At 38.6% G+C, this 15,062-nt stretch overlaps 4 non-coding genes across 4 annotated transcripts; 2 read left to right on the top strand and 2 right to left on the bottom strand.

Annotated features, from left to right (window-relative positions):
• Positions 1-3,992: 3,992 nt before the first annotated feature.
• Positions 3,993-4,075, top strand: Trnal-uaa. Its single transcript has one exon. It is a non-coding gene; the product is annotated as a tRNA-Leu (tRNA).
• Positions 4,076-4,260: 185 nt separating this feature from the next.
• Trnar-acg lies at positions 4,261-4,333 on the bottom strand. Its single transcript has one exon. It is a non-coding gene; the product is annotated as a tRNA-Arg (tRNA).
• Positions 4,334-4,848: 515 nt separating this feature from the next.
• On the top strand, positions 4,849-4,931 carry Trnal-uaa. The gene has a single exon. It is a non-coding gene; the product is annotated as a tRNA-Leu (tRNA).
• Positions 4,932-5,117: 186 nt separating this feature from the next.
• On the bottom strand, positions 5,118-5,190 carry Trnar-acg. The gene has a single exon. It is a non-coding gene; the product is annotated as a tRNA-Arg (tRNA).
• Between the last annotated feature and the right edge of the window lie 9,872 nt (positions 5,191-15,062).

The raw sequence follows: 15,062 nt of genomic DNA, 5'->3' as shown, positions 1-15,062 counted from the left end.
CTGCCCTGAATTCGAATGTCCACAGGCCGCCGGTGTGGCACAGAGTATTGCTGTGCGACGCCAGGCTAAAAACACACGCTATCTGCTGCAATTTGTGACGAATATTGCCGGCAGGGCAGGACATGTTCACCGGGTACCGTTTTCTCGAACACCTATGTTATCGCTGGTTTGACGCAATCCATTCTGATTATTTTCACAGCTATTTTGTCTTCTACGCCCGGCAGAATCTCAGTCAGCGGGTAATCGAGTCTGGCTGTTCTCTGGCGTTGCGCATTTTATATGTACGTTGTTGTTGTCAATATCTATGTCGATGTTGTTGTTGCTAATGTTTAATCTGTAACTTGTACACACACACTGTAGTTCACGTATTGTTACCCAGGCCCGCTTAAATATACACAGCCCTAAATTTTCAATACTTCTCATTCCATCAGTGTTCAACATTAGCTGTATATTATTTTTTTAAAAAGCCATTTTGATCCAACTAATTTTCCCATTCACAAGATCGTGTATTTGGATAATCCAGTCCCATGAATAATTTAATTCCGAGTAAACTCGTTTGCATCATTCACCATTGTGAAAACGCCCATAAAAATTTAAACGAACTTCAAGCGCTCACATTTCTATTCACCGACAAAGCCCGATAGCTGTATTCACGCCTGGGGCAAGATTCAGTGGTTGGCACCCACCCAGTCAGGGTCACGTGACCTAGAAAGCGACACCGGAAGTGTTGCACTCTGTTCGCCTGTGAACTGCTACGCGACTTGACATTAGGTCAACCCTTTTCAAAATCGACGGAATGTCGTGGGGTTCTAAAGGAGAGGTACACGCTGTCATGCACTTGTATTTGTAGTTTCAAAACAAACTTTACTTGTTTTGCATTCGTTTGTATATATTACACGAGCACATAGTTCCTAAAATATTGTTTTCATAAAACAATACATCCTAGATCTACTCAAAAAGTAGTTTCAGCACACGTTTTGTGTATTTTCAGATGATTATTCACATGTAGTTAATTTGTCATGTTAATGACAGATTAACTGTTGTCACATGAAAGAAATCCGGGGTTCTCTACTTTAGTGTAGCTGTAGTATGTATATTTGTGTCGTTTGATGTCTTCTTATTATGTCGTTTCATATCACTGGTTGAGTTTGCCTATACTCTCCAGCCCATTTCCAGTGTCCTCCTCCGTGATATTGCTGGAATATTGCTAAAGAGCGGCGTAAAACTAAACTCACTCACTCACTCACTATACTGTCCAGACTAGTTGTCATTAAATTATGTGCTTAAATTTCAGACTTCATGTGCAGAATATGTTTCAACACACGCTCGTCTTAAGAGGCGACTAACGCGTTCGGTGGCAGGTTCGCTGGCTTGGTTGATGCTTGACATCGTATCCCAGTAGCGAAGATCAACACTCATGCTGTCAATCATTGGATTGTTTGGTCCGGACTCGACTGTAGCTGGAATACTGCCTTTGCGGCGTTAAGGAACCAACATACAAAGTTGCAATGATAGATTAGTAAAACTGACTAACAATACAATGAGGGATATTTTTAAAAAAACCAAAACAAATTTAATGTTCAGTTTCCTCCGACATTTATTACAAAAATAACAGAAACAAATGTGTGAAAATCTGCTATGTTTTCAACTCTTGAAAAACAAACATTTCCAAACACTTCCAAAAATTCGTATATTTTCGTAGCATGAGAAACAAATTATAATGCTAAGAAAAGCAAGAATTATGGATGTTAACAACTTTACTGTTGGTAGAATTATTCACAAAAAGAAGTTGACATCCATAAATCTTGCTTTTCTTATGCATTCCACTTCCAAAAGCCTTTCAAAGATTTTAATTATAATACTGATTTTTCACTATTTAAGGCTGAATGATAATAATCATTTATATGTTAACAATCAGACATTGTGGATTACCTAAGTCTCCTACTACTACTACGGCTTGAGAGATATATTAGCACGAGTCTCAGGGTATGAATTTATTTATTTATCAGGTGACTCATGCACACCTGGACGAAACTATTCAGAGGATACAGTCACATTAAAAGCTGGTAAACAAAATCAAAATTTTAGACACTAACCCACATTCCACACAAGCCCTCCGTAAAACATATTTGACAAAATGATGTCATCCTAAATAGATGTCAGATTCGTGAACAGTTCCCGAACAACAGCGGCACACCGAACCAAAATTTTAGATATTCATAACGAATCGTTACCTTACATTTGATGTACGGACTATTTCAAAGGATTAAAATAACAGAACGATAACTGTTATGAAGTTGATTTATGAAATTATTTTCGGCTTAACATGTTGGTGTTTTGACATTTTCTAGATCATTAATTTTGTACCGGTTGGACTCTATGATTGGCCCTTAAGTATATATATGATTATTCAGTTAATAAAGGCTAGCAATATTACACCAAGAATTTTAGCGTACACAAAAAGGTCAACAAAAGTCTTTTTTGTGGAAATAAATTAACAAAAGCACAAATACAATGGACAAAATTTAAAATTAATTGTTTTTTGCTGAATTTCTTTTTGGCTTTAAATGTAAGGCAAATTTAATAAAATTATGTGATGGAGAAAATAGACAAAATATATATGCCCATTTTTATTGAAGACATATTTCGGCCGTTTGACGTTATAAATTCGAAACTATTTTAAGATACATTCTGTTTTCGTAGTTCCAAGACAATTACAATAAATTTAACGCAGTGTAACTTCTCTGAACTCCTCACGATATCTTACGCACGGACACTAATGTCCATCAAGACCAGTTCTTTATCGGGTTTGTTTATTTACCAGGGAACTGAAATAATATAATAAGTGGTACGAGGAAGCATATCTCATCCAACAAAGAATCTAATCAAAGAACAACGAAGAGATGTTTTCTCAGATATCTGAGAAAAGAATGAGATTCACTTTCTGTTATCATTGATGTGATTCACTTTTCATTTCACAATACAGAAAGGAGAGTACTGCCATTGGTATAAACTTCCTCAATTTTTCGTTTTACATTTACCTTTCAAAAGCAAAATAAAAACACACCCGACAGAATTCGAACCTTGAATCTTCTGATGCGCAGTCATTGGGAAACACGCGCTGATTAGTAATTTCCTTTATCAGGAGGGGTTCTTACTTACCAGGTTCTTATATACCAGTAAACTCCAGTCGCATTACAAAAGTTGAAGAAACATATGTCATTTAACAAAGAAGCACATTACAGAGACAGTGGAAGGAATCTGATAACACAAGACACTTCAGTTTAAGTTAAACATGGATTAATCAACATTGCTAAAAATGCAGTTAATAATGCTTTTATATACTGGCAGCTTTACATATCACCAATTATTGTAGATCCACATTGCACTCAGGACATCACGGTACCTCATAAAAATGGGTTTTAAATTTAATAGTTACAAACAATACATAATCATTACATTCTATGGCCTCGAGCGTATTTCTACTCAGTAGCAATTACCCGACACCTGACATTCCATGACAAAACAACAAACTCAGGTTAGAGCGTGCCAGGATTCCATGTTGGCATCTTCTTAACTGTAGTCAGACGTTGTAGATTATCCCGGCATTGACAAAGGTCAGTTCATTTTGACGATGACATTCCATGACAAAACAACAAAACATAGGTTCTAGCGTGCCAGGATTACATGTTGGCATCGTCTTAACAGTGGCCAGACGTCTTATCCCTTGTCAAACACGACAACAATGATAACAATGCGCTTGCAAATACATGATTGTTTTTTTTATACAAGCAGCAGTTGATAGCACTAATTGTAGGTCTAAATTCCAGTCAGGGTAGGGTACAAACGAGTTTAAGGACAACATGGTACCTCGAGAAATAGCTTGCAAATGGGTAAGTTACATATAACACATATTCTTGGCTCATGGGCGTATGTCTATGCATTAGCAATTACCCGACACACAGCTCCACGTTTTCACTTTGAAAGACATCAGCACGGTGGCCGAGTGGTTAAGGCGTTGGACTTAAGATCCAATGAACGTATGTCCGCGTGGGTTCGAACCCCACCCGTGCTAACTTCAGTATTTTAAGTGTGTAATTATTGACATGAAATGTTGATTTCAACTGATTTTCTCAGTGAAACCATCCACTTGAGATTTTTTGAATTCAGAAAAATGGGACTGCTATTGACATATTCTTCCTCGAAACATGATTATCGTTTTAGTTATTTTTCAAAAACAAAATGTCCAAAAGAATATTTCGAGCGTGCCAGGATTCGAACCTGGAATCTTCTGATCCGTAGTCAGACGCGTTATCCGTTGCGCCACACGCCCACTGGAAATAGGGGCTTCTATTTGGGCTTTTACCCTGTGCTCTTTTTACAATACGTTGTCTGGTCTCCTGCATGGCATTAATCTCTCATTTGTGTTTATTCTTGCACGCTGCAAGTGCTATGTGTTGCCAAAACATGTTTGCATTGACAAAGGTGACGATGACATTCCATGACAAAACAACAAAACATAGGTTCTAGCGTGCCAGGATTACATGTTGGCATTGTCTTAACAGTGGCCAGACGTCTTATCCCTTGTCAAACACGACAACAATGATAACAATGCGCTTGCAAATACATGATTGTTTTTATATAAAAGCAGCAGTTGATAGCACTAATTGTAGGTCTAAATTCCAGTCAGGGTAGGGTACAAACGAGTTTAAGGACAACATGGTACCTCGAGAAATAGCTTGCAAATGGGTAAGTTACATATAACACATATTCTTGGCTCATGGGCGTATGTCTATGCATTAGCAATTACCCGACACACAGCTCCACGTTTTCACTTTGAAAGACATCAGCACGGTGGCCGAGTGGTTAAGGCGTTGGACTTAAGATCCAATGAACGTATGTCCGCGTGGGTTCGAACCCCACCCGTGCTAACTTCAGTATTTTAAGTGTGTAATTATTGACATGAAATGTTGATTTCAACTAATTTTCTCAGTGAAACCATCCACTTGAGATTTTTTGAATGCAGAAAAAATGGGACTGCTATTGACATATTCTTCCTCGAAACATGATTATCGTTTTAGTTATTTTTCAAAAACAAAATGTCCAAAAGAATATTTCGAGCGTGCCAGGATTCGAACCTGGAATCTTCTGATCCGTAGTCAGACGCGTTATCCGTTGCGCCACACGCCCACTGGAAGTAGGGGCTTCTATTTGGGCTTTTACCCTGTGCTCTTTTTACAATACATTGTCTGGTCTCCTGCATGGCATTAATCTCTCATTTGTGTTTATTCTTGCACGCTGCAAGTGCTATGTGTTGCCAAAACATGTTTGCATTGACAAAGGTGACGATGACATTCCATGACAAAACAACAAAACATAGGTTCTAGCGTGCCAGGATTACATGTTGGCATTGTCTTAACAGTGGCCAGACGTCTTATCCCTTGTCAAACACGTCAACAATGATAACAATGCGCTTGCAAATACATGATTGTTTTTTTATAAAAGCAGCAGTTGCTAGCAAATAATGGTAGGTCTAAATTCCAGTCAGGGTAGGGTACAAACGAGTTTAAGGACAACATGGTACCTCGAGAAATAGCTTGCAAATGGGTAAGTTACATATAACACAAATTACATGCCCCCAGTGAAATAACAACAAAGCCAGTTATAGATATACTGTTGAAAAAACCCATTTTATTGAAAAAAAATATCATCAAATACACGCATTGTGGTAAAAAGACTAGTTAAGTGTTGAGAATTTACTGTTAAACTGAACGGAAGGGGGGTAACTCTTGCATCTGTCTGATATAGTGGGCTGATTCACTTACCTGCAAAAAGACAAAAACATAATATTCATAATTCATGCAATGTATATTTTCATTTGTAAGTTATCATCCCTCCTAAGCAAAATAAAAGTATTGTTTTAGCAATAATAAAAAACACCTAACTCTGTTCAAACATGTCAATGGTCTATCACTGTAAGGAGGTCAGGGGCGTCTGCTACGGATATAAATGATATTTGCTGACAACTATTGATGAATGACCTGGTCATTATTACACAGTAACCTCAGAAGAATAGCATTTAGAGTTACATCCCCTCTCTTTCTTGACAACCTATTTTACATGTGGATATTACTTCTGTACCACAAATGAATTAAAAATGAGTTGTGTTGTTTTAGAAACTAAGTTGTTACTGAGAACTTTAAATGACAGTTCTACATATGTTGTCATAGAAAACAATTCACATGTCAAAACAGTGAAATTTCCATGGCCAATACATTTGTGCAACCTCTCACCAAACCAGTTACCACAAAGTGCAAAATGCCAACATGAAATGTGCAAATGTTAAGATGTATACCAATGTTCTTAGTCCTAATGAAATATACTCAAGGGTGAAAGAAACGTCACCTCGCTTTTTTAACATGTCACAAAACAACAAACTCAGATTTTGGAAATGTAACAGTCATATTTGGAAAGTTAATGGTTTTCCAACATTCTTAATGATGAAAGTGTGAACTTCAGATTTGAATGATCACACAGTGTACAATTGAATCGAGGACAGTTGACTGTCCGGTATTCGAGCACCATCTGTTTCATCATAAGCGGCTCTTAACAGAAGACATACAGTTTAATACAGTCAATATCGGGTGTGGTCACCCTGGCTTGTATGCAAGTATGGACACGACGTCTAGCGGATAATGTTAGTCGTCTGATCACATGTATCGGGATTCTCCGCCATTCTTCCTGTAGGGCCTGTGCCAGCGCCTCTCTGGTCTGTACAGGTGGCTGTCGCTTGTTGATTTGTCGTCCATGGTGGTCCCACAGGTGCTCAATCGGGGACAAGTCGGGAGATCGAGCTGGCCAAGGAAGTAACGTCACATTCTGGGCATTTCAGGAAGTCCATACTGATGCGTGCCTTAAGAGGTGTGGCGCTGTCTTGTTGGAACATGGCACGTTGGTGATTCTGGATGAATGGCACGACGACTGGTCTTAAAACTTCATTGATGTACCGTGCAGCTGTTAGATTACCATAAATCACAATAAGATCAGTCTTCATGTCGCCACAAATCCCCACCCAGACCATCATGCTTCCACCACCATAATGGTTGGTCTCCTGTACGCAGCAACGTCGCGTACGTTCCCCTCGCCTTCGGTATACCTGTTGTCTACCGTCTGGTTTAAACACTTGGAAACGGCTTTCATCGGTAAAGAGCACTTTGGACTAGTTTCTTGCCTGCCATCGTTCAACAGTTCTCGCCCACCTCAATCTTTGACGGCGATGTTCAGGCGTCAACGTCATAGCCTTTAGCGGTCGATAGGCTCTGATACCATGGTGTTGAAGACGTCTGGCAACGGTCCTTCTGCTGACTGGATTTGCCAAGAGCAGTTCGGGCGGGTGACGTCACAGTTAAGAAGCGGTTCCTCAAGTGAAGCAGTCGTAAATAACGGTCTTCCTGGGGGGGTCTTGACACCCGTCCGTCTGTAACGGCTCACCAGTCTTAGGATTGTTCGCTTTAAACAGTTCATCAACCTTGCAAAATGGAACTGCGTCGCTCCCAAATCCAGCATAGCAATAGCTCGTTCTCTCTGCTGTGCTGTTAGCCTTGGCATGTTTCCTGTTTACCATATGATGTGATAATGGAATACATCATTTCTCTACACAATTTATACATGAATTCTATACGGCTTTTTACGAAGGAATTTCGCAAAATTCCGTGCAATTTAACATTTTTACACAAATTACACGAATCTCGTGCAATTCAATGCGTAGTGTATGTTGTTTGCGTTCGGGCAAGTTGTTTCAACCAGATTTTATTGAAAAAAATACAAAGGTTCGTTGAAACATAATTTTGGTGACGTTTCTTTTGCCCGTGAGTTTACATGTATTTCGTGTGTTTCAGAGTAGTTTGAAAGTCATTAAGGAATATACAAAGACTGTTTAGTATGTACAATTTAAGGGATAACATATTTTGGGAAATGCTTTATTCAGTTCACCGTGTATATATCTTGTACATGTGTCCAGTTTCTTGGGATAACATTGCCATATAATTTAAGAAATGACAATCAGTTTCAAGTGGATTTATGTTCTTTTCAATCTGTGAAATTTTATTATCCACTCATCATTCAAAGGAAATGCTGTTATTATGGTAAGTTTTCTTGTATAACAGTAATAGTTTAGTCAGCAAAATGCCATCATAATATTCCACTTATATGCTGGACATTTCCAGGCAGATTGCCTGTTCACAGCGCTGCATACATTCCTGTCCCTGGTCATACTCATAGGACACCATCATACTTTATCATACTTCTTAAACTCAATGAGGACCATACATACCTGCTGCCTGTTAAGCACAATGAACTAATCGCTCACATTGCCAGCACATCCTCACGGGTACCCATTTTACAGCTGGGTGAACTGAGACAATGTTATTGCCATGGTAAACGCATATTCCCCTCTTCTCAAACTGTCATCATTAACACTGTTTTCCTACAAAACATGTACATGTATATGCTTCACCATTTCAAACATCCCTGCCTTTCTATGATCTTCTACTCAACAACCATGCAGTTAAATGCCACTCCCAAATTGAAAAACTTCACATGAAAAATTATGCTGTGGATAACTTTCACGATGCATAGTTGTTTAAGAGATAAGATTATTGGTGACAGTTACCTACCTCTCAAAAGGTATTATATAACTTAAAAATGGCCCAAATCCCATACACATTGAGATTTGGTATAATCAGATAACTTGTGTATGAATATATTTGCAAACTGGTGTGACAATTATGGCACACAAATTCTATAGATATTCAGGTATAACATGAATACCATCTAGGTTACATAGATAAACTGATAATATAAGGTGAAGCTGAGCAACATCACAGTTAAAATAGCTACATGATAGTGATCGGGGTTTGCTTTGAACACCCTTATCACAACATCCCAAAGCAGTATTTAACATTTTCTATATACATTGAAATGCAATTGTACAGATGAGCAAGATCCAGGTAAAAATAGCCAAAATATAGCGATCGGGGTGAATACAGTCCATTTTGTTATGTACATTTCAAAAGTTGTGGAAGGTGATCAAGATCCTTTTTAAAATAGTGATCGGGGTTCGCCTTGAACAGCCTTATCACAAGCCAAAGGAGCATATCATATTTTACATATAAACTGAAAGGAATTGGTGAAGACGAGCATGAAATGTCAGGGGGAGGATAAAGTGATCGGGGTTCGCCTTGAACACCCTTACCACCAGTTCAGAGGAGTATTGCACATGTGATATATATACATTTTCAATGATTTGGTGAAGGAAATAATTTTGCAGGTGAATCGTCAGCAAGATGATAAAGTGATCGGGGTTCGCCTTGAACATCCTTTTCACAACAGTCCAGAGAGGTTCCACATATTAACAAACACAGTTGATATTATAAAAGGTATATATGAGGCGTAATTCTTCAGTGATCGGGGTTCGCCTTGAACACCCTTATCACAACAGTCCAGAGAGGTTCCACATATTAACAAACACAGTTGACATTATGAAGGGTATATATGAGGCGTAATTCTTCAGTGATCGGGGTTCGCCTTGAACACCCTTATCACAATGGACTAATTTGAAATATAACATGGCACCAGGAAAAGTGGCATTTGCTAAATATAAGTTTACATTCCATAACTACATCCGAAAATCCCAACCCAATTTATCCCATAAATATAGCAGTAAAGTAAGGATTGTGGGCAGAACAGATTCCTATATATTTATTGAGTGGTCACAGCTTTCCATTGTTGGTGTCATTTGGAGGTGTTAAGTCTTAATGAGGGGAACACTTCATTTCAGGATATCTGTAGCTCATCCTGGGGTTCTACACTGACAAGTAACTGTCGTGGGTCTCTGTAGCACTCCTCGATTACATCCAGGTAAAACCGCCTCAACCACTGATGTGACAGTAGCTCACCTGAATGTAAACCAGAAGGTGCCACATGATCTTCTGTCGACCACGTGGCCCAGTTAAATGCCGACTTGCCCTTCTATTACGACGTGCGCCTCTGGTTTTAAGCAAGTCAGCATTAAACTGCAATTTATTTTTGTTGAATTGCGTGTTAAGCAATGTGATGCCCTCATTGATTGCATTGACCTGCTTTACCACCTCCCGATCATGATCTTCATTGCTACCTGGCACGGAACATCCCTTGTACCTATTGTACTCCATGACAGAATAGTATGGAACACCGATAAATTTAATGTGGCAGCCCTGGCTGAAGGCATATCTACACATGTCCTTGAAAGTACTTATATCTTCCTCTGGAACTGAAGTGCCCGGAGTACGTATGCCAATCATTTTGGTCTGTCCAATATTTTTGGTTATATCGCATGTGCCACTCCATACATATATAGTGGCATATTTGCCATGCTTGTGTATGAGCTTTGGCAGCTCCCTACGTAACAGCTGAAATAATGCCACTGTTCTGCCCCCAGCCTTGCACAAGTATTCCACTGGAACACCATCAGCATCCTGGACCCTATCCAACCGGAAACCCTTGCTGTCAGATAACAATAACGGAAAGTGGTGACACCATTCCTGCTGGGGTTTCCGGACTGGATGGGATTCTAGATATCTGATGATGTCAGTGGAATAACTTTGGAAATAACTCATTGCTTTGTTAAATAAATAGATGAAAATTCCTATGAGAAATGTTTTAAATATATTCTTCCTACTTATTTCCTACTTAATAGAGTAATTACCTTGACCTGACGTCAAAAACGTACAAGATACTGGATCTGAAACCCACAACAAAATAGGAAACATAATTCAAAAGAAAACATGGTTGTTTTAATATTCAAAACTATTATAACTTAAAAAATTAAAGAATATTTACATTATTTACACTCACCTTTTATAAAATTTGGCTTGGTTACAATGTAGCTGCAAAGGAAAGCAAAGGCTGGTTATAGGACTGCATGAAATAATGTGAGGGTATCAATAAATAAATCAACATTAATTTTCATAAGGTTTGAAAGGCTCTTTCAACATAACTTTCTACATCAACGTTTAACAATTAACTTGAGGATGTTTAAGTTGAACAATTAAAACGTTACATACATAATTATTTGATATACCACAGTACATACTTGTTCAATAAACACATGAAGAAGTAATAAGGGATGTGCTACTGTGTGGGCATATGAAAATTGAAAACTATCATAAAAGGTCTAAATTAAATCATCCAACAGTTTAAGGTGAACATGTACAGTTAGCAACATAATGTCCTTCACCAAAAATGTGCCCCCAAAAATGTACCATTCACCAACATAAGATATGTGAAATGATAAAATCATTGTTCAGTGGAGAAGGGGGATTTGGGAAGGGGGGGAGATAAAAACCATTGCAAACACTCTGCTTTGTCTGACCAACACCACACAACAGGAGGATGTGACAAGGTGAAACAATGACAATAGAGTGTTACCTATTGTGAATCAAACACCACTCAACAGGAGGATGTGACAAGGTGCAACAATGACATTAGAGTGTTACCTATTGTGAATCAAACACCACACAACAGGAGGATGTGACAAGGTGCAACAATGACAATAGAGTGTTACCTATTGTGAATCAAACACCACACAACAGGAGGATGTGACAAGGTGAAACAATGACAATAGAGTGTTACCTATTGTGAATCAAACACCACACAACAGGAGGATGTGACAAGGTGCAACAATGACATTAGAGTGTTACCTATTGTGAATCAAACACCACACAACAGGAGGATGTGACAAGGTGAAACAATGACAATAGAGTGTTACCTATTGTGAATCAAACACCACATCTCCCTGGTGCCAGTCCTTTTCTATACGAATGGAGCTGATGTCTTCATAGCCATCGTATTTAACGTCAAAGAGAATGTATTTCCTTGCTTCAGAATCATCATCATCATCTGCATAGGATGGCATTGTACCTGGAGCACTGGCCTAGATTACAGTACCTCTGTGCCACTTGTAACTCTTACCAGAAATGGATTTAAACCTGTGGCGTAGTTTTCTACCAACAGGATTTCGCATTTCTGATATTACTTTGATTCTCTTGTTCGCACCTTCAACTTTTTTACACTTGTCAAAGGTGCTGAGAATCGATCGCTTAGTAACATTTATGTTACGTTCGCGAGTTTGTGGTGACACAACAGCAGACGACGATGATGGTACCGACTGGCTATTCATATTGTGGACTTGAATAATTTCTTTCAATTTCAGTTTTAGACTGGCAAAATCAAAAGGAATTTTTTTTTCCGTCAAAAAACAGGTCTTTCTTGGAACTCCTTTGGGTTTGACGACATCTCTGTAGAATATGATCTGTGATGACAGATAGGCAACATGTTGTTTTTCAGTTTTCCCAATGACAGCATTATCCACATCCTCTGGTGTACTACAGTGGCCTCCTTGAGTGGCGACCGACTGTGTGGCTTCCAAGCGCTTGACTGCATTACGATGTTCTCGTTCTGTCTCAACTTGTTTCTTCTTCTGAAGTCGCTCCAACCTCTGCCTATGAAGGTTCTATGACTTTAAAATCCTTCATTTGCAGGCGGGCTTGTTCCAGCTTGAGGTGGTGATTTTCAGGAGACAGAGATTGCAACCAAGCATATGGCTTGTTGTACGCCCAGAGGATGTTGGCTTTCAGGTGTGGAGTGCTCGCATTGGGTTTACAACGACGGAGATGTTTGAGAAAAGACTTTCTCCAATTCTGTTTGATTTTGGTACAGATGATGACTCAGATCTGAATTGAGTACTATCATGTGCATGACATCCTGATGGCAATTGATTACCATCAAGACGAGTAAAATCAACTAGGCAATAAGTTGTGATGAGGCCAAGACATTCCAAGGTGAGGTCAATGTAGGGATGGTTTGCCACAGATGCCAACAGGAAGGACTGATCTTGTTGTTTAAAAGATGGCCACATGGTGAAATCCTGTTGTAGTATAAGTGACGGATATGCTGAGAGTTGTTGGAGATAATTTTGCATTTGAACAAAATATGGATTGAGATCCAGGATATGCTTTGTGGTGTTTTGACTTAAAATTAAACTGTAAAATGGGTGAGAGATGTAGACATGAAACAAAGCAAGAGCAAGAACTTCAGAGAGGAGGATGTCATTGGATAGATCTTCTTTGACAGCTTTAATGAGTTTATTTTCATGTGTGATGCTGGCCAGGAACTGCTTGAGGTGATGTTTGTGATGTATTGTTGCTGCAGCATTATGGAAGATGATGTTGAAACGATTATGTTGGAATTGTTTGAAATGGATATGTTGGTTGATGGATTTCATGAATTTCAGCAGAGAGTCCAGCAGCAGGATGGCCTTGAGTATTAACAAGGCTGGAAACAGACCTTATCACATCCTCGGCACGGCTAAATTCAAGTTTCTTGTCACTGATGGAAGATCTTTTGATGGTGTTCAAATTGCCATTATCGGTTAAGATATTTTTAAATTGTGAAATAGCCAGAGATGTTGAATTAGCCAGACCTAATAGCACACGTAGGTGACAAAACCATTGGTTGACATTTATTGTTTGGAATTTTTCAGTTTCATCCAGCTTGCTCCAGATGTCTTCTGATTTGAACAATACACTGTGTCGTATTTCCTCAAATTTTGTTTTGAATATCTTAGTAACAATATGTTGGTCCGTCATGATATTTTTTAAATTGACCAACACATTGTCATATAATTGTTGTGAATCTTCATTCTTTGAGGACAGAAATCCTCCAGAACTGTACACAGCTGGTTAATTTGTGCTGTTGTGTCACCAGATACAGTTTCTGCCATGCACATGGACATGCTGGGCAGGGAAGTAGTAGACACTTGGTACCCATAGAAATGACGCTGGTGGTCAGTCGTGCCATCAACATGGAGACAACTGTTTGGATGCTCCAGCAACACATCAGCAACATGCATTTTTTCCAACAAGTTTTGCTTCTTGAAGAATATTGCAAATTGTTGCCTGACAAATGAGTTTCGGAGTTTTTATATTCGCCAGGCCTTCAAGAATTGCTTTAATTGTATCAGCCATGTGATGTGAGCCGACACCTTTTGCTCCAAGGTGCATGATAACTGCTCTTAAATTATCACTATAGATGCCTTCATTGATGAAGTTCAGACTGTGGGTCTCCCTGAGGGCACTGTCGACTTCATTAATAAGCTGGGTGATTGTTTGTTGTTGTTGTTTCATTTTTATTTCCAAAATTTGGTTGGTTACTTGTACCGAATGGACTTGATGGCGAAGACTGGATATTGTTTCATTTTTAAAAGCACAACTGTGTTCAATTTTTGTTACTTTCTTCTTCAGATAATCAATTTCCTCCTGTTGTTGTTTTTTGAGAGCATTGGTACTCTCTTGCTCAGTTATTAGAGCTTTTTTCAAAGATGTTTTTTCAGAAATAACAGTTTGTAACTGAAGGAGCAGCTAATTTATTTTTTCTTCCTCCCTTTTCAGTGTTCTTTGTACGTTTTTGGGATTAAATGATTTCAGTTGGCTTTCTTTATTAGATAGCCTTGTGTTCAAAGTTTGGATTTTGTCCTGACAAGACAGATATTGGTTGTTAAGTTGGTTGAGCTTATCATTGAGACTTGTAATTGTTGAAGATTGTTTTACATTTTCTTCAAGGATTTCAGTGGCCGATGATGAAACAGTATCCAAGTCAAGTTGAAGTTGAAGTTGAAGTTGAAGTAATTGATGATTTTCAGGTGTCAGTCGTTCATTATTTTGTTGAAGCTGACTTTCAGATGTAGAATGAAGGGTTCTTAATTGAGAAGGCACAGGTGGCGGTGCAAAGGGTGCATTTTTTATTGACTCAATGTCCTGTTGATGATTTCTGAATTTTTGTGTTTTGATTTTATGTACATTGTTGAGATGATACAGGCAAAGTTGTGTTGTAATTTCATTCCCCTCCGGTCGAAATTGATTTATATATACTCTCCCAAAAAAGAAACGCATATAGGAATTTCAACTGTATTTTTATGTTTATTTTGAAACATCTTGTAGGCTTTATGAGTCAATGAAATATAGCGA

Source organism: Haliotis rubra, unplaced genomic scaffold (assembly GCF_003918875.1).
Source record: "Haliotis rubra isolate DU_JTF1 unplaced genomic scaffold, ASM391887v1 Scf249, whole genome shotgun sequence".
NCBI classification, from domain to species: domain Eukaryota; kingdom Metazoa; phylum Mollusca; class Gastropoda; order Lepetellida; family Haliotidae; genus Haliotis; species Haliotis rubra.
Note: the sequence above shows the minus strand (reverse complement) of the source record. Positions and strands in the feature narration are given on the sequence as shown.